A 19,257-nucleotide genomic window follows, 5' to 3' on the forward strand; every position below is an offset into this window, starting at 1 on the left:
AATTTTCCTAGTTTCATACTTCGTACATTCCATGTTCCGATGATTAATGGATGTCTGCGGCTGTTTCTCTTCAATTTGAGTGGTGCCACATCAGCAAATGTACCTTACAAAGCTGTATATGTATAATTCAACCCCTATATGTAAATCTATCCATGTGTATAACAGGATCCTTTAGACTATGAGTGTCTCAAAGTGGAAGTGTTTCAAACATTTTCAATGGCTCAGCAAAGTTATCCATGTTTTGAGCTCTTTTTATATCTATACCCCATCATCCTTAGCATGTTATCATTTCATTCTCTGGCTTGTACCTCATGTGTTGTCTGAGTGGATTGCCAAGCTCCAGGCTCTTTTCCAGGTTAGCAACTCATGATACTTCCTTTAGTTTGTATGCCCACTAGGTCCCGCTCTGCTCTGTTTCACAGCCTGAGCTAGGCCTTTTTGGTTCTACTTATTCTCAGGCGTTTGTGTCCTCCCCCTTCCTCACCCTTGCCCCATCTTGCAACACTTGGTCTTAAAATTCTATCATTGCTGGACCCCAAGTTCTGTATCTGGAGTTGACACTTAATCCCTGCAGAATGCTGATTATTCTTTTATGACTCAATTCTAAAATAACCTTCTCTACTCATTTCAATAAAAGATGGAGGAGAAAAAAACTAAGATTACTATTGTGGTATATGGTGTTGATTGCTTCAAAAATCCTACTGCTGTCAAGGAGATTCTGACTTGTAGTGACTCTATAGGACAGAGTTGATCTACTCCATAGCATTTGCAAGGCTGTAATATTTTTATTTTATTTATCTTGTTGTTGTTGAAAATATACACAGCAAAACATATACCAATTCAATAGTTTGTACATGTACCACATGAACTGTTTAGTGACATTGATTACATTTTGAGTTGGGCAACTATTATCACCTCTCCTTTCCTGAGTTGTTCCTCAGCCATTAACATAAATTAGTTGCCCCTAAGGTTACTATCTAATTTTTCAAATTGCTGTCATCAGTTTGATCTCACATAGATGGTTGTTAAAAAGAGCATAGTGCTCAAAGAGACAATTTTTACTAGTTAACTAACCAGCTGTTTAATTTTTGGGAAGACTTTAGGGGATAATTTTGGTTTAAGGTTTAAACATATCCTTAGGACAATAGTTTAAGAGGTTTATCCAGCCCCCTTGGCTACAGAAAGTCTGGAGTCCATGAGAATTTAAGATTCTCTTCTGCATTTACCCCCATTGATTAGTATTCTTTTACAGAACCTTTGATCATAATGTTCAGTAATGGTAGCAAGGCAACATCCGGTTCTTCGTGTCTCATGGCAAAGGAAGCAGTTGTTTATGGAGGCAATTAGCCACATGAATTCCATATCTTCCTCTTATTCCTGACTTTCCTTATTCCCCTGTTGCTCCAGGTGAATAGAGACCAATTTGTTGTATCTTGAATGGTCACTGGTAAACTTTTAAGACCCAGACAATACATAAACTAGGAGGTAGAAGCACTAGACATATCAGTTTAATTAACTGTGATGTCCCATGAACCCTAAAGCTCCAAACCAAGGAGCCAGATTCTCTGAGGTGTTTGGTTGTACATAAGCAGCCTCAGCAGCTACTCTTTTTCTTTCTTTCTATTCTTTTTTTTTTATATCATTGTTATGAATACATCTATCACACAACTTTTGCCAGTTGAACTTTTTATATGTATACTTTATTGACAGAAATTACAGTGATTGGTTATGCAACCCTACCCTTAATGCAATATTTCCATCACCAAGGCATTAATTTTTAAGGAAGCACACTGCCACATCTTTCTACCAGGGAGTGGCTGGTGGTTCAAACTGCCAACCTTTCATGTAGCAGATGAGTGCTTAACCACTGTATCACCAGACTCCTTGTTGGTTGCCTACCTATCGTTATTTCCCTCTTCTTTCTTAGTTAATAAAATGATTTTGTGTGACTGCCAAACAACTAAAGACATAAGAACTCTTCCCATAACTCCAAAGGTAATTCCATTTTTAATAGGAATGTTGTAGAGGTGTGACCAAGTGAATGTCAGATAGAGATGAATATATATATATATATATATACACACACACATATATATGTGTGTGTGTAACTTCATTTTGAATATATATATAAATATACAAAAAATGTATATATGTGTATAGGAACATGAACATGCAATGAAGACCCAACAGGCATGTTCATAAAATCAGCATCATGAAGAGAAAAGACAAAAACAGGAAAACAAAACCTAAAGGAAGAAGATATAATTAATGAGCTAAATACATATATATTCATATATAGGAGGTCTGGTAGCATGGTGCCTAAGGCATTTGACTGCTAATCAGAAGGCTGGTGGTTTGAACTCACCAGCCACTCCTTGGAAGGAAGATTGGGCAATCTACTACTGTAGTGATACCACCGCCTTGGAAACCCAAGGAGGGGTTGCTACAAGGCAGATCCGACTCCATGGCAGTGAGTTTGGTTTTTGGTTTATTCATATATATAGTCATATGTATATATGAACTAATAGTATATGTGGATTTCCTTGCTTTTTAGTAAGTAGATTGTATTCCTATTCTGTCTCTTATGTCAAAAGTTTACATGAGAGACTGAGTTGGGTGGGATGGGGCAGGAATGCCAAGCATCAAGTATCAGGTTTTGCCCTAGGATGATGAATGAGAAAGTTGCTGGCTCTCAGGATTCTGGCCTTGAATGCCAGAATAAAAATAACTTCATTCTTTGTTGTCAACATAACAGTTTTCACTTTCTCTTTACTATTTATTCAGTTTATTTAGAGAGGGCTTGCATTTGAGGTCTTTTTTGGTTTCTGTGTTTACTTGGAAGCAGATATCTGTGCCTGCTTTCCATATATATGAAGGAAGAAGGGAAACGTGGTGATTGATTGAGCTGTATCATATTTAGAATTTTAGCTCCATTTTCAGTTCTTATTCTCACCTCTGTCCTACTCTGTAGCTTACTCACTGCATTTTGTAGACAGTGATTTTGGGTGTTATTGCTAATCAAACAACCACTATTAGCTTTGTTTTTCAAGAAATTGTTGAACTCTCATTTATTTTTGCTTCTTTTCTCCATGTACTCTTCCTTCCACTCCTATCAACATACATAAACGTATATTAATTAAAACACATCTCTGGCATTTTATTTATTCTCATTTTATTTCCTGCTTCCACTCTTTTATTTCATAGGTGCCTAGGAAAGAATAGTAGGCATATTATATGCCTAATACACCATCTTAAATGGGAACTCCAAAGCAATTCTCACTATATTCTAACCATACATCTTGTCATCTCTATCTGGATATATATGTACAAAGAACATATATGTGTGCGTATGTATGAATATGAACATGCAATGGAGACCCAACAGGCATGTTTATAAAATTAGCATCATGAAAGAGAAAGACACAAACAGAAAAATAAACCCTCAAGGAAGCAGATACAATTAATGAGCTAAAATAAAAAAGTTTTACCTCTTGGAAGATGGTAGCATGAGCTGCCACACTTCATCCCCTACACAGGATGACCAAAGTAAACAATCAAAAATTAGTAGACTCAAATTTGCAACAACTCTGAAAAGTGGTCTGGAGTATTGTAGTAGATAAGTGAATCGTGAATCAAGAAAAAGGTGACTTTTAAGTAGTAAGAGAGGTTTTATTTTCTACTACCAGTTCACCTGCCCACCCAGACCTGATAGTTTGACCATCTTAAAGTGTAAGGGTAACAGACGATGTTCTCAGAAAAAAATAAAAAAGCTTGTTCTCTGGCTTTGGAGTGAGAAGAACAGACTTTACTAGAGGATTATTAAAGTCTCTGTTTTGATCTGTCTGGGGACCGCCTGAAGGATTGAAGCAGCGTGCTCTTTTCCATTTGTCCTGCCTGGGAACTCACATGGGGCAGGAGGAAGAAGTGAGCAATGTCTGAATATTGTCACCACCTGTAGCTGCCTGGGGCTAAACACTGTGATTGAAACATACAGTTATCACCTAAAGGTTGAAGGAGCAGTTAGAGCGAGAGTTTCTTTTAGAAATTATGCCTCTCAAAAGCACTGTGTATATGAGGGAATTGGGAAAACGACACACAAGCCCAAGGCAAAATGTAGTCCAGAAAATACCAAAGAAGACCCTATACTTTTCACCTGAGTCTGATTGCTAAGCAAATTGTAAGCCAATCTAAGTGTCAAAGAAGGGCTCCAGCACAGAGCCAATTTGCAAAGATTGTGAGCGATGGCTTTTGTTGTTGTTGTTGTTTGTGGTGGTTTCTGAAGTACAAGGAAATCTCTTTCAAAACAGTTGCTGAGTGTAGTCTGGGGACCAGAGTCCTTATTGTCCACACTAGTATAAGAGGGCATTCTTGCAAAAATGGGGAAAGTTGCTGAGCAGATGGACAACAGCCTTCATCAACTTTGAAAAAAAAAAAAATCAAACCCTAAGAAGAATCTGAGTTCTGTTGTTGTTGTTGTTATGTGTCGTTGAGTCAGACCCCACTCATAGCGACCCCTCCTTGGGTTTCCGAGGCAGTATCACTATGGAAGTAGATTGCCCCATCTTCCTTCTGAGGAGTGGCTGGTGGCTTTGAACTGCCAGCCTCCTGGTTAGCAGTCAAGTGCCTTAGGCACTATGCTACCAGAGCTCTAGAGCTAATATATTACAATATTTAAATGTCCTGGTTTCAATGACAATAACAAATCACAAGGCATACAAAGAAACAGGAAAGGATGGCTGTTAGAAAGGAAAGGGTTGACTGAACATGCAATCAAGATGTGTTAGTTATCACTGGTGATTGGAATGCAAAAGTGAAGACAAAGAATCACTGGTGGTTGGAAAATGTGACCTTGGTGATAGAAATAGTACTGGAGATTGCATGGTCGAATTTTGCAAGACCAACAAGTTATTCATTGCAAATATGTTTTTTCAACAACACAAACAGTGGCTATACACATGGACTTTGCCAGACAGAGTACACTGCAATCAGATCAACTACATCTGTGGCCACAGGTGATGGAGAAACTCAGTATCTTTGGCCAAAACAAGGGCAGGAGCTGATTGTGGAACAGACCATTAACTACTCATATGCAAGTTCAAGTTGAAGCTGAAGACAATTACAAGAAGTCCACGAGAGCCAAAATATGACCTTGAATATATCCTTCCTGAATTTAGAGACCATCTAAAGAATAGATTTGATGCGCTGAACACCAATGACTGAAAACCAGAGGAGTTGTAGCGTGACACCAAGAACATCATCCATGAAGAAAGCAAAAGGTCATTAAAAAGTCAGAGAAGAAAGAAAAAAACAAAATGGATGTCAGAAGAGATTCTAAAACTTGCCTCGAATGGAGAGTAGCTAAAGCAGATGGAAGAATCGATAGGATAAGAGAGCTGAACAGAAGATTTCAAAGAGCAGCTCAAGAAGACAAAGTCAGTTATTACAATGAAATGTGCAAAGACTTGGAGTTAGAAAACCAAAAGGGAAGAACACACTCAGCATTTCTCAAGCTAAAAAGAACTGAGGAAAAAATCTAAGCCTCAAGTTGCAATATTGAAAGATTCCATGGACAATGTGTTGGATGATGCAGGAAACATCAAAAAAAAAAAAAAAAAAGGATGGAATACACAGAGTCACTATACCAAAAATAATTGGTAGATGATGATCCATTTCAGGAGGTGACATATGATCACAATCCAGTGGTACTGAAGGAAGAAGTAAAAGCTGCATTGAGGAGTTGGTGAAGAATAAGGATCCAGGAATTGACAGAATATGCATTGAGATGTTTCAATAAATAGTTGCTGTGCTGGATGCACCCACTTGGCTATGCCAAGAGATTTGGAAGACAGCTACCTGGTCAACTGACTGGAAGAGATCCATATTTGTACCCATTCCAAAGACAAGTGATCTCAATGAATGTGGAAATTATCAAACAATATTATTAATATCATATGCTAGTAAAATCTTGCTGAAGATAATTCAACACCAGTTGTAGTAGTATATTGACAGGGAATTTCTAGAAATGCAAGCTGGATTCAGAGGGAGACATGGAGTGAGGGATATCATAGTTAATGTCAGATGGATTTGGGCTCAAAGCAAAGAATACCAGAAAGATATTTTCCTGTGTTCTATTGACTATGCAAAGGCATTCAATTGTGTGGATCATAACAAATTGTGGATAATATTGAGAAGAATGGGAACATTTAATTGTACTCATGAGGAACCTGTACATAGACCAGGAGGCTTTTGTTTGAAAAGAATAAGGAGATAGTGCATAGTTTAAAATCAGGAAGGGAGTGGATCAGGGTTGTATCGTTTCACCATACTTACTCAATTTGTATGCTGAGCAAATAATCCAAGAAGCTGGACTATATGAAGACGAATACAGCATCAGGATTGGGGGAAGGCTCATTAACAACTTGAGATATGCAGATGACACAACTTTGCTTGCTTAAAGTGTGGATGACTTAGAGCTCTTACTGATGAAGACTGAAGAATACAGTCTACAGTATGGATTACACCTCAGTATAAAGAAAACACAAATCCTCAAAACTGAACCAATAAGCAGCATCACGATAGATGGAGAAAAGATTAAAGTTGTCAAAGACTTCATATTCCTTGGTTCTACAATCAACGCCAATGGAAGCAGCAGTCAAGACATCAGACGATATATTGACTTGGGAAAATCTGTTGCAAAAAACCTCTTTCAAGTGCTGAAGAGCAAAGATATCTCCTTGAAGACTAAGATGTGCCTAACTCAAGCCATGGTATTTTCAATTGCCTTATATGCGTGTGGGAGGTGGACAATGACTAAGGCAGACCGAAAAAGAGTTGATGGTTTTGAATTGTGGTGTTGGCGAAGAATGGTGAAAGTACTGTGGACTGCTAAAAGAACTAACAGATCTGTAGTGGAAAAAGTGTAGCCAGAATGCTCTTGGGAAGGGAGAATGGCCAGACTTCATCTCACCTACTTTGGTCATGTTGTTGGAGGGGACCGTTCTCTGGAGAGGGATATCATGCTTGGTAAAGTGGAGGGTCAATGCAAGAGGGGCAGGCCCTCAACAAGACTGATTGACACAGTGACTGCAATGATGGACTTAAGTATAGCAAGGATTGAGGATGGCTCAGGATTGGGTAGTATTTCTGTTGTACATAGAGTTGCTATAAGTTGGAAATGACAACCCCAAATTATAATTAAGTGCATATCATGTAGCACACATTTTGCTAAGCATTGTGATACTTTCCAAAGAAAAATATTACATGATCTCTATTCTCAAGAAAGGAGATCTGGTGGCATAGTGCCTAAGGCATTTGACTGCTAGCCAGAAGGCTGGTGGTTCAAACCCACTAGCCACTCCTCAGAAGGAAGACTGGCAATCTACTTCTGTTGAGATACTGCCTCGGCAACCCAAGGAGGGATCACTATGAGTCAAAATGGACTAAAGGCAGTAAGTGACTTTGATTCTCAAGGAACTTGGACTTAATTTTTTTTTTTTTTTAAGATTGCAAAAGGAGTTCAATTAAAGATATCACTGTTGGCTGCAAGAGATTAAAAGCCTTTGTGGAAAAAGTGGAAATTGAATTGAGCATATAAGAATAGGTAAAATTTATTTATAAAACTTTTCCTCTGCAAAGTCATGAAAGATTTATTTGTAGGACTGACTGTAGAGAACAGACCCATGTTGAATTTTTAAATTCAAAGCTATTGCCCATGGTAACTTAGTGGATGAAAATGTCTGTAGCCTATAAGAAGGTTTTGTTTCTGTTTTTGACTCTGTGTACCATAGTGGCTCAGTGGTAGCATTCTCACCTTTGATGTGGGAGGCTCAGATTTGATTCCCGGACAATGCACCTTAAGCTCAGGCCCACCCATCTGTCAGTGGAGGCTTACATGTTGCTGTGATGCTTCACAGCTTCAGTGGAGCTTCCAGATAGCAGATGAAGAAGAAAGGCTTGGCAATCTGCTTCCAAACAATCAGTCAGTGAAAACCCTCTGTATCACAACCACACAGTATGGGCTCAACATGAGTTGGAGGCCAGATTTGACTGCAGCTAACAACATATCCTCAATTACTAATAGGATGACTAACACATAGCAGACATTGAGTAAATATTTGCTAAATAAATACAATTTCCTTTTTACACTCAGTGTTTCTTTTTTCATGTGAGCAAGGAGTAACTTTTAACAATTCATGTGTAGCTTTTTTTTAAAAAAAATTGAGGTGTATCAAAGTGTGCAAATATTAATTGTACAGTGTTGTATACCCTCTTATGTAACCATCACCCAAATCAGGATGCAGAACATTTTTAGCACTCCATAAGACTCCTTATGGCTCCTCCCAGTCAGTACCCAAACCCCCCTCATCTTCCTACCCCCAGAAAGTAGCTGCTATTCTGACTTCTATCAGCATAGATTATAATTTCTGGTTTTTAACTTTGTATTGTTATAGAGCAAAAATGGTGCAGTCTGGTTGAAATCAACAGTAAACAGCTTTTGTTGAAGGGTAAGGCAATTTGCAAATTGAGAATCACAAAGTCCAGAGGATTCTCAACTGTGATCCAAGGAGGAGACAATTCAGAGAATTTATGTAAGAAAATACAAGGAACGTTAGTAAAAATTCAGCGATTAGTTGGCATTTAGGCAATGGTTATAAAATTGGGTGATGATATATCTGATTGGTAGCAGATTACATACTTCAGTGACGTGATTTTATAAGGTTACACAGTAACCATTAAATTGGATACATCTGGCCTCAAAACAATCATGAGACCTTCCTTGTGTGACTGCAAGGAGGACATGTGTAATTCTAAACTTTATTTTGAATAGGCATCTGTTTTTAGAATTCTTTTGGACTGGTTTCCTAGGCAGCAAACAATACCTGTCAAATTACTTTGTTTTCTGGTATTGTTTACCAAATAATTTTCTCAGAGTACAGTGGAGTTACTGGAATGACAGGCTGTATTCCTGATGCAGAGTTCACTTTTGATTCAAAATGGAGTTTTAGCCTCAGACCTTAGCATAGTCATCATCCCATGTAGAAGGTCCTAAATTAATTTGACATGCTCAGTATAAATATAATTATAAATTATGTCACTCAATATTATGCCATTTGTTTCCAACCTGGTCTTAATTTGTGAGGCTTGTTGACACTTGAAAGAGATATTTTCCACCCTCTACATAAAAAGTGTTTTCCTATGGGAAAATCTCATATAAAGTGTGGAAAGCATTTTTTATTACATAATAATAAACATTAGAAATGCCATTGATCTTTAAACTTCACAGACAGGTTGTACTAACTTTAAAAAAAAAATACTGCCATGGAGTTGGATCTGACTCATGGTGACCCCTCCTTGGGTTTCCCAGGTGGTATCACTATGGAAATAGATTGCCCAGTCTCCCTTCAGAGGAATGACTGGTGGGTTTGAACCGCCAGCCTACTGATTAGCAGTCAAATGCCTTAGGCACTATGTCACCAGAGCTCCCTCTTATAGTATGGTATTTCTAAAATGACAGTAAAGTTAATTTGCTATAACTTTTTAACTTAAACTGAGAATCCCCCTAAATTTTCTATTTTTCTATGCGGAGAATATTTTTCTTACAAAACAAACAAGTTGTTTCTTTAAAGATTTTTTTCTCAATGATTAATTTTATTATAATTTTTATTTAAAAAATTCTGAATGATTATAAAATATTTCCACTTATTTTGACAGACAAATTAAAATTGGATTGGGAATACTAACATTTCTTCCCCCCCCTAATTGCTCAATAAATATTAATATAAGATTCTACAAAGGTAATTGACCTGCAATGGTATTTTTTTAAAAGTTGAGCAACAGTTACAAAATAAAATTGAGAGTTTTCCAGTAAACTCTAATGCCAATGCCAAAAATGAATGACAAACAAGGCTAAGTAGCAATATTTCAGTGATTTTTGAGGCTTGGGGATTGGAAAAATTGACAAGACTCCTTTCAAAGACTGTGTAATGTCCCAAAGATCTCCACAAAGAATGATGAAATGTCACAAATTATCCCTAAATAGTGAAAATTCTTTCTTTAAATAATTGTTGAGAAGTGGTTACTGGAACTAATGCTATTATAAATGAAAATGAATGAAAAGATGCAAAGTTAAGATGCCACTTATTACTATTAATGTCAAGTTTGCTTTATATAATCTTCAGTTACTATTGATAGGTTTAGCACTCTTCCCAGTTTATATATGTTGTTATCATTGTTATGTGCTGTCGAGTCAGCCCTGACTCATAGCGACCCCTCCTTGGGTTTCCAAGGCACTATCACTACGAAAGTAGATTGCCCCATCTTCCTTCCAAGCAGTTTAGATATAGATGGCAATTTTCTTGTTGTTAAGGTACACTAGAGATACAAGACTTAAGTGTGATGAACCAGGCTGAAGACTGAAGTGCCAGCCTATCACCTCTAGCAGGACTGGGGGCACTTTAAGTCCATCAAGTGCATCCACAGGTCAGATCAGGCAGCTATTACAGAGTCATTGGGCAGAAATGAAGGGATTCAAGTCAGGCCACAAGGTTCTGATTTCGTAGTCTCAAGAGGCTTGGACTGAAAGCTGTGCTTAATTAGCTCTGTAGCTTGATCTGAAGTTTCATTCATTCATTCATTCAGTGGATAATGTATTGAGGACTTATTTTGAGTCCTCAGACACAGCTGAGAAGACAGACACTATATTGGCTTCCCTAGGAGCTTTGGTAGCATAGTGCCTAAGGCACTTGACTGCTAACCAGAAGGCTGGCGGTTCAAACCCACCAACCACTCCTGGGAAGGAAGACGGGGCAATCTACTTCCGTAGTGATACTGCCTTGGCAACCCAAGGAGGGGTCGCTATGAGTCGGGTCTGACTCCACGGCACACAACAACAACAAGAAGATGATGGCTAGTATTCATTGCTCAGGTACGTGCTATTTGTGCCAAGAGCTTCTTCTAGGAACTCTACAGTCTTTATTATTCTTACTATTATCCAGATTCCACAGATCAATAAATTGAACCCCAGAAAATTGACCATCTGGATGGAAGAGGATGTCTCAAGGCCACTTGGGCCACAATCTTGGCTGAACTTTCTGGCTTTTAAAAGCCCCTTGCCGTATTGCTGTTAGGTGGCCTGGAGTCCTCTCTGCCTCAAAGCGACCCCACGCACAGCAGAAGGAAACACTGCCAGGTCCTGTGCCAGCTCCACGATCCCTGCTACCTGTACATAGATCTTGCCATATGTGATGCTCATAATTTCTAATGCTTGGGGGGGGGGGGGGGGGCAGAGGGAGAGGTCATGTGAGGGAGTGTCGCTTAGTCTTTGTCACTTTCAACCTCTGTGCTGGATACAAGGGCGCCATCTTTTGGCGAGAGGTAGAATTTCACAAGAAAGGACTTGACCTTGGGACTGACTACAAACTAGCCAAGGATCATTTTATTCTCCTCTTTATTAAATGGGTTGTCCTCTAGGGTTCTAGTATTTTCTAGACCAGGAGAAAAAACGAATCAGTTTTGTGACAGTGCAGGAGGAAGAGAGAAAAAGAGGGACAGATAATTTTAGTATGTTAGTATTTTAAACATATTCAAAGTTGCATAAAAATAAGTTCTTCTTTAAGAATATGATTTTGATTCGCCAAGTTCTTATTTAGAATTTAAAATCTGAGTATAATTAGTAAATAAGGTTCATTAATTCATTAATTGATGAATTAATTTAAAAATGCCAGAACATAAAGTCTCATCAGATTTACACAACTATGAATAGGCCCTGGTGGCCCAGTGGTTGAGAGCTTGGCTGCTATTTGAAAGGTTGGCACTTTGAACCCACCAGCTGCTCCATGGGAGAAAGATGTGTCAGTCAGCTTCCATAAAGATTTATAGCCTTGGAAACCCTAAGGGGAAGCTCTACCCTGTCATGTAGCATCTCTGTGAGTCAAAATCAACTCGACAGCAATGAGTTTTGATGTGAACTTGAATTTTTACAAAATAAATACTTGCATATGTGCTCTTGGAAGGATTTCTCCTTCACAAAGACACAACAAATAATTATAAGTACATATGTAAGCAAGGGAGCTCTGGTAGCATAGTGGCTAAGACACTTGACTGCTAACCAGAGGCTGGCGGTTCAAACCCACCAGCCACTCCTTGGAAGAAAGATGGGGCAATCTACTTCCGTAGTGATACTGCCTCAGAAACCCAAGGAGGGATCGCTATGAGTCAGGTCCGACTCAACGGCACATAACAACAACAAACAACATGTAAGCAAAGAAAGATTAAGCAATAATTTTCATTATTATGTATGTAGCACTAATTACAGTGTATTCATTTATAAAAACAGAAAGAGTATAATATATTTTCATAGTTAGAAACTCTGGAAGTAGACGACTATGTCCTGTCAATAGAAAGCTTGTGTGCTGAGACTCCCTTCCCCCAGGCATGAACAAGGTATACTAATCCCCACATTTGATATCAGTCTCAGAATTCTTTTTTCTATTTAGCTATAATCTGACCTAAAATGAACCAAATAAACTTCTCAGTGGTTACAGGCTTGAAGGATTGCATGTTTTCTTTTAGTAGAAAAGCAATTTATTCCATTATAAGCACTTACGCAATTAGTCATTGAGAGTAACAGAACTGCTTGTGAAACAGGTCACCCAAAAGGACATGATACCTTCAAACTAGTGGACAAAGACTAACGTCTAAAAAACACCAACTTTTATCCACGATTAATTTAATTTGAAAACAAATATCAGCTATTGATTCACTCTTCTCAGCTTAACTGGACAGTCTTCCTGTGGCATAACTGTCAGGTAAAAATATACATTTACACTTAGTGATCCCAAGTGTTAATTTTTTTTTAAAACAAACCAACCATTTTTACAGAAAATAAATAAATAATATGAAATTGGTTTAAGAATACACTAACAAGCAAAAATATATGGGAAAACAGGAACATATAGAATAAAATTTTGACTTAATTGAAGAAACAGGAGACTAATCATAGGAAAATGTGCATCATGCAAGTTAGGTGTGAAGATTTTAGATTAGGTATCAATATGACTTGAATCCCCCATTGCCTAATAAAAATGGCATCGTGCTGTATTATATTTCATGGCTCAGATGCCTGCCTCACTTGGCTCTATTCCTTACCCGCTCTAGCTTTTTACTTAAATGAATCTGAAAAACTTGGTATTATAGCATAAGAAGAAAAAAAAAAACAACACACATATATTCCCTTTCTGTGTAGCTTATTTTTTTCCCTCCCAGAAAATTGTTGAAAAAATTTAAGAACTCACTGCCGTTGAGTTGGCTCCGACTTATAGCAACCCCTTCTTGGTTTTCTGAGGCAGTATCTCTGTAGAAGTAGATTGCCCAACAATATTTAGAAAACCCATGCTGTTTGTGTTAATAACATTTTTGATGGTACCTACAGAGGGATGGTCAAACATAGTCTTGTCTCAAAACCACTGTTAAAATCAGTCTTGTGTTTGAGAGAAAAAAGGGGAGTCTCAAATCAGGAGCAGAGACATATATAGAACTCTTGTACTTTTGGGTCCACAGTTCCTTCAGGGTTTTCATCATTATAAATGTTCTCTGCCATCTGCCACAGTTGCATAATATTACCTTCTGTTGTTGTTGTTATGTGCCGTCGAGTCAAACCCGACTCATAGCGACCCCTCCTTGGGTTTCCGAGGCAGTATCACTACAGATTACCTTCTAGTACAGAACAAATCACCCAAGGCTCACTGGGATTCCAGGAGAAATCAGATATCCTGGTAGTGTAAACACCATACATAAACAATCACTCTGGTGGCCCATTTTCTTAATCTTCTGGGGATTGTTCCTCTGTGATTATATTTAAATCCCAGGTATTCAGCCCATGATTGGTACCACTGGAAACCAAAGTAGTTTCATTATGAGGTGACCACCAGACCTGGAAAATTTCATCTTTATGTGCTTCAAAGGAATGCAATTTGAGTTTCAGATTTCTCAGATCCCACAAAGCAACAATATTGTCAGCTGATTCTGTGGCAAGAATATATTCACTATAAGAGTTGAAAGAAAGGCAGTTCGCTTCAGCAGTGTGAGTATCAGCTGAGTGGCTTCATTTGGAAGTATTCTTTCTTGATTATCACACAGAGACTCATGGAACAGATGCCAGGACATCTTCAACTATTGATGTGTGTCCAGTACAAATGGTCTTTGTATCCACCACTTTTTCTTCCTGTGGAACAGCACTGATCTCCCATAGACAGATAGTACATGTAAAGCACTAAATAAGTGTCCACTGAGATTTGGGTTCCCAGAAAGCCCATAGCCTTCCTTCTGATGTCCATGGAGATGCAAGACTGGGTTGCACTCTCCAGAAGGATCTGGTTTAGAAGGGTGTTTCATGTAGTCAAAGACAAGAACATCACTAAATGGAGTCTTTATTGCAGTGGTGCGAAGGTTCTGGGACATGTAATGGGGACTGTTTATTTCTTCTTCATGGTTGATATTGATTTCTATTTCAGTCTTCCCACTAACTTAGCCAAAACTCCAATTCTCCTATCTCGCTGTCATAGTGTGACTCATCAAACTGAGCATCATCATTAAGGAGCTGAACACTGGCTATTACAAGGTGGTTTTGTTTATCTTATGTGTGTGTTCCCATGACAAGTTGATGAATGCTGAAATCTTTCCCTTGTGGTCTGGTTACATCTTGAAGCCATTGTGCAGTTAGGCTAGGCCAGTACAGAGCATGGGGTCATCACCAAATCATGAAGAAAAGCAGTATCTTTTTCTATATTTTGTACTCTTTGTTAATCACACGTGTTCTTCCGCAGCATCATCCAAAGCTGCTTCGTGGGGCCAAAACTCTTCTCGGAACATGGCAGTCAGATACTCTGCTACCAGTTCAGTGCTCTGGGCTTCATAGCACACTCTTCTATGAGATACATCTAGAGCCAGGGTTGCATGTTAAATAACAAGATATACTAAAAATTTAGATTTAATCTGTACATCGAGAAAACATAGCTGTTGGTATAACCAAAATGAAATTTTTTTTCTCTATTTTTAAGTTCCTTTAGGTATTATTGGGGGTAGATAGGTGGGGATTCCTTGCTTTTGGATGAAAACTCTGGTGAGATTTATGACTTTTTTTTTCTTCATTGTTATTATGTTTACTTTTAAGTAATAAAACTTTTTGCAGTGATTTCAGGTCACAAACACTATTACAATTTATTAATTAGATTATTCAGTACTGTTTAATAATGAAAATACAAAACCAGGTTTAATATTAATTCTCCCTTCTCCGAGCTTAAGCCTATTTGGGGTTGAAAGCCTGAACTGAACAAGTGGGGTGGGCCTTTTGCTCTCTCTTTTATCCATATCACAACATTCCTCAACCCCACTCAACTGCATTATTTCCAAAGCCCCTTCCCCCTTAGGAGGGGAAGGATGAAGGGGAATTCCAGAGATATAGGAAAGTTCTTACATGTCTTCAAGGACCAGTGGTTTTGTCTGGGTCTAAAGGGAGGGCTCCTGGAAGGATGATTAAAGATGATTCTTTTAGGGGTACTTTGGAGGACTCTGAAGATTCCCAGCTAGACCCTCCCAGCTCCCTGCCACATGTGTCTTTCCTTCTTCTGCCTTGAAAAGGTCACTGTGCATCTACACTTTCTTTTGATAAGCACTCCTTACTTCTCCAGATGGCTTTATTGAACAGAACTTAAGATGACTCACTCTAGCTCTCATCTCCCTGGCTTCTATTTTTTGTCATGATCATCTTTAGGGATGTACTAGGCTGATTCTAAAGCTATAGCACCCTCTTGGCTCCGCCACCAAGCAGTCAGTTCTTTCAATCTCTGAATTTGCTAAGGTGGAATCAGACTCCACTTATAGATTACTTAAATATTTTTTCCATCAGTCTGACACTAGCAACAGTATTTTCAATTACCACCTATGCATAAGGAAGACTGAAGAAGAGCTGATGCCTTTCAATTGTGATGTTGCCAAAGAATACTGAAAATACCATGTTGTTGTTGTTGTTATGTGCCATTGATTAGACTCAACTCATAGCAACCCCTCCTTGGGTTTCCCAGGTGGTATCACTAGAGAAGTAGATTTCCCACCCTTCCTTCTGAGGAGTGGCTGGTGGGTTTGAACCACCAACCTTCTGGTTAGCAGTCAAGTGCCTTAGGCCCTATGCTACCAGAGCTCCTGAAAGTACCATGGTCAGCAAGAAGAATGAACAAATCTGTCCTGGAAGAAGTTCAGCTGAAATGCTCCTTAGAAGTGAGAATGGCTAGACTTTGTCTCACCTACTTGGGTCATGTTAGAAGGAACCAGTTCCTGGAGAAGGATATCATAGTTGATAAAGTAGAGGGTCAGCATAAAAGGAGAAGACTCTCAATGAGATGAATTGATACAGTGGCTGGAATGGTGGGCTCAAGCAAAGCAAGGATTGTTAAGGATTGTGCAGGACTGGGTGCTGTTTCATCCTGTTGTACACAAGGTCACTATGAGTTGGAGCCAACTTGATGGCACCTAAAAACAACAACAACCAAAACTAGTTATTTGGGTCTTCCTACTGCAGCTTATTTCAAAGATTACCTATGGTTCCCTTGGACTACCTCTTGCTGGACTTGAAGTTAGAAGGTAATACCCACCCACACTTACTCCCCAGAGAAATACTCACAAAACTTTAGCTCTCTAAAGAAGTTTCTCCTTTTCTTTTTCTGACACTTTCTTTATCCTTGATTTACTTGAATGTAGTAAGAACCAAATTACAGTTTCTTGGATTCAATTCTTTTGTAAACCTGAATTTGAAGAGAAGAATATATTTATAGTCACTTTAATATCCTACCATTTACTGTTGCCTCAGTAGAAACTAAAGCAGAATGAATTCCATTCTAAGATCTTGTTATGCATAGAAACACAAATAAATGAACACATAATGGAACCTAGGTGTGAGAAGCATTGGTATATATCAGACCAAGGACTAAATATTTCTTAAATTTGAGTCATTCATCCCCATTTCTGTTACCATCACATTTATTTAAAAAGCTCATAATATTTTACCAGTTCTGCTAAAGTCACCTGTCTCTGTCTTGGATTTTACTTAAGTTAAATCTGTTCTCCGTAATACCACAAGACTAACTGATCTAAAATGCAAATAGTACCTTGTTTACTTCTCTGCTTTAAATCTCTTAAAGTCTCAAAATAGCCTAGCCATCTTGAGCCTATAGGAATGCTTCTGAAGTGTTTAAGTGCATGCAAATGATCTAGGGATCTGTTAAAATCAGAGTCTAATCCAGTAGCTTTGAGGTAGGGCTGCAATTCTGCATTTCTAAAAATTTTTGGGGAGCTCTTGTAGCTTAGTACCTAAGGCACTTGACTGCTAACCAGAAGGCTGGCAGTTCAAACCCACTAGACACTCCTCAGAAGGAAGGTTGGGCAATCTACTTCTGTAGTAATATCACCTCAGAAACCCAAGGAAGGGTCACTATGAGTTGGGTCCAACTCAACAGCACATAAAAACAACAACAACAAAAGTTCTGAGTGCTGCTGCTGCTCTGTGAAGAACATTGCCAAAGAGGCAGTGAGGCCGCATCTTCTGATTTCCTCTAACCCCACAAGAGCAAGACAAAATCACCATCAGTAGCCCAAGGCCTATTCCTGCGAGGCCAGACATGCTGTCTCCCTCCAGCCCTTTCACCAACCATTCCTCCTGCAACACCCACCACTTTTCTGCTGGGTTCAATAATTCACTGCAGTGGCCACACAGAATTCACAGATTATGGGGTTTATTAGGGAAGAACCAGGCTACGATTCACATTCAGGAACAATGCTCAGTCTCTCTGAGCCCACCGTCTCTCAGCCAACAGTGTTTCTCAGTCTCTCTCCCAGCAGCGCTTGTCTCTCAGTGTCTCTTTCTCGGCAGTATGTGTCTCTCAGGAGTGCGATTCTCTCAGCAGCACATCTTTCTCAGCCAGCAGTCAGAGAGACTCCTTCTGCCTCTTGGAGGCCTCCTTTTGAGCCTGGCAGGGTAGCCAAACTAACCAATCCCAACATCAGAATTCCATTCACCTGAGAGAGAGTGAACTTCCCAGGAAATTACTTTATGCTGCTCCCAACAGAAATACCTCAGGTGGATAACTAACAATCAGGAGCTACTTGGTTGCTCATGGAAAATTCCACCATGGAGTTTACAAAGAGTTATGGCTAGAAAAGCCACACTGTGTAATTTACTACACTGGAAACACTTAAGAACCAAAGACTTAGAACAGATTTGGCTCCTTAGTTGTAGCATTCAAAGACCTAGTTGAACTTGTCTATATCTCTGATTTCACCTCTTACCTCTGCAAACATCCATAATTTATGTTGTGTTATGTTAATAACATTGTATTGCTTGGAGTCTACAGGACAAATAATGTGGTTTCATGTCTACTTTCCCTTTATATTTATTTTTAAATTAAAGTTTTATATACAGTAGTGACTGGGGTTACCTCTCCTTTAAAGTTACATAAACTCTAGAAAGTAATCTCTAAATTCCCAAACTGGATTAAATATTTTGTATTAATTTCCTGTGACTGCTGGAATAAGCAACCACAAATAGGATGATTTAAGGGAACAGAAATTTATTTTCTCACAGTTATGGAGGTCAGAGGAGCTCTGGTAGCATAGTGCCTAAGGCACTTGACTGCTAACCAGAAGGCTGGTGGTTCAAACCCACCAGCCACTCCTCAGAGGGAAGGTTGAGTAATCTACTTCCATACTGATACTGCCTTGGAAACCCAAAGAGGGGTAGCTATGAGTTGGGTCTGACTCGATGGCACATAGCAACACAACAACAATGGAGGTCAGAAATCCAAAATCAAGGTGTTGGCAGGGCAGCACTCCTCTGGAAGCTTTAAGGGAAAATTTGTTCTTCTGCAGGCTCTTGGAGTTCCTTGGTTTGTGGCCGCATCATTCCAATCTCTGCCTTTGTAGTCAAATTGCTTCCTCCTCTTCTGTCACAAAACTCTATTTGCCTCTCTCATGTAAGAATGTGTGGTATTGTGTTTAGGGACTACCACCCAGACATTTCTGGATAGAAAGCCTCTTCTCAAGATCCTTCATTTAATCACAGCTTTTGTCATATAAAAGTCCCAGGTTCTGGCACTTAAGATATAGCCATATATTTTCAAAGGCCACCATTTTGCCCACTACACACTTCTTTTATAGAGCCCCTGGCATCATGAGAACAACAGCTGTCATTTTTTGGGGGGCTTATGTGCC

At 38.9% G+C, this 19,257-nt stretch overlaps 1 pseudogene; it reads right to left on the minus strand.

The window, feature by feature from the left end:
- LOC103198166 overlaps positions 1 to 14,740 on the minus strand; it is a 21,509-nt pseudogene extending 6,769 nt beyond the window's left edge.
- Between the last annotated feature and the right edge of the window lie 4,517 nt (positions 14,741 to 19,257).

Source organism: Orycteropus afer, unplaced genomic scaffold, assembly GCF_000298275.1.
Source record: "Orycteropus afer afer isolate SDZICR_OR568_19922 unplaced genomic scaffold, OryAfe1.0 scaffold00087, whole genome shotgun sequence".
NCBI classification, from domain to species: domain Eukaryota; kingdom Metazoa; phylum Chordata; class Mammalia; order Tubulidentata; family Orycteropodidae; genus Orycteropus; species Orycteropus afer.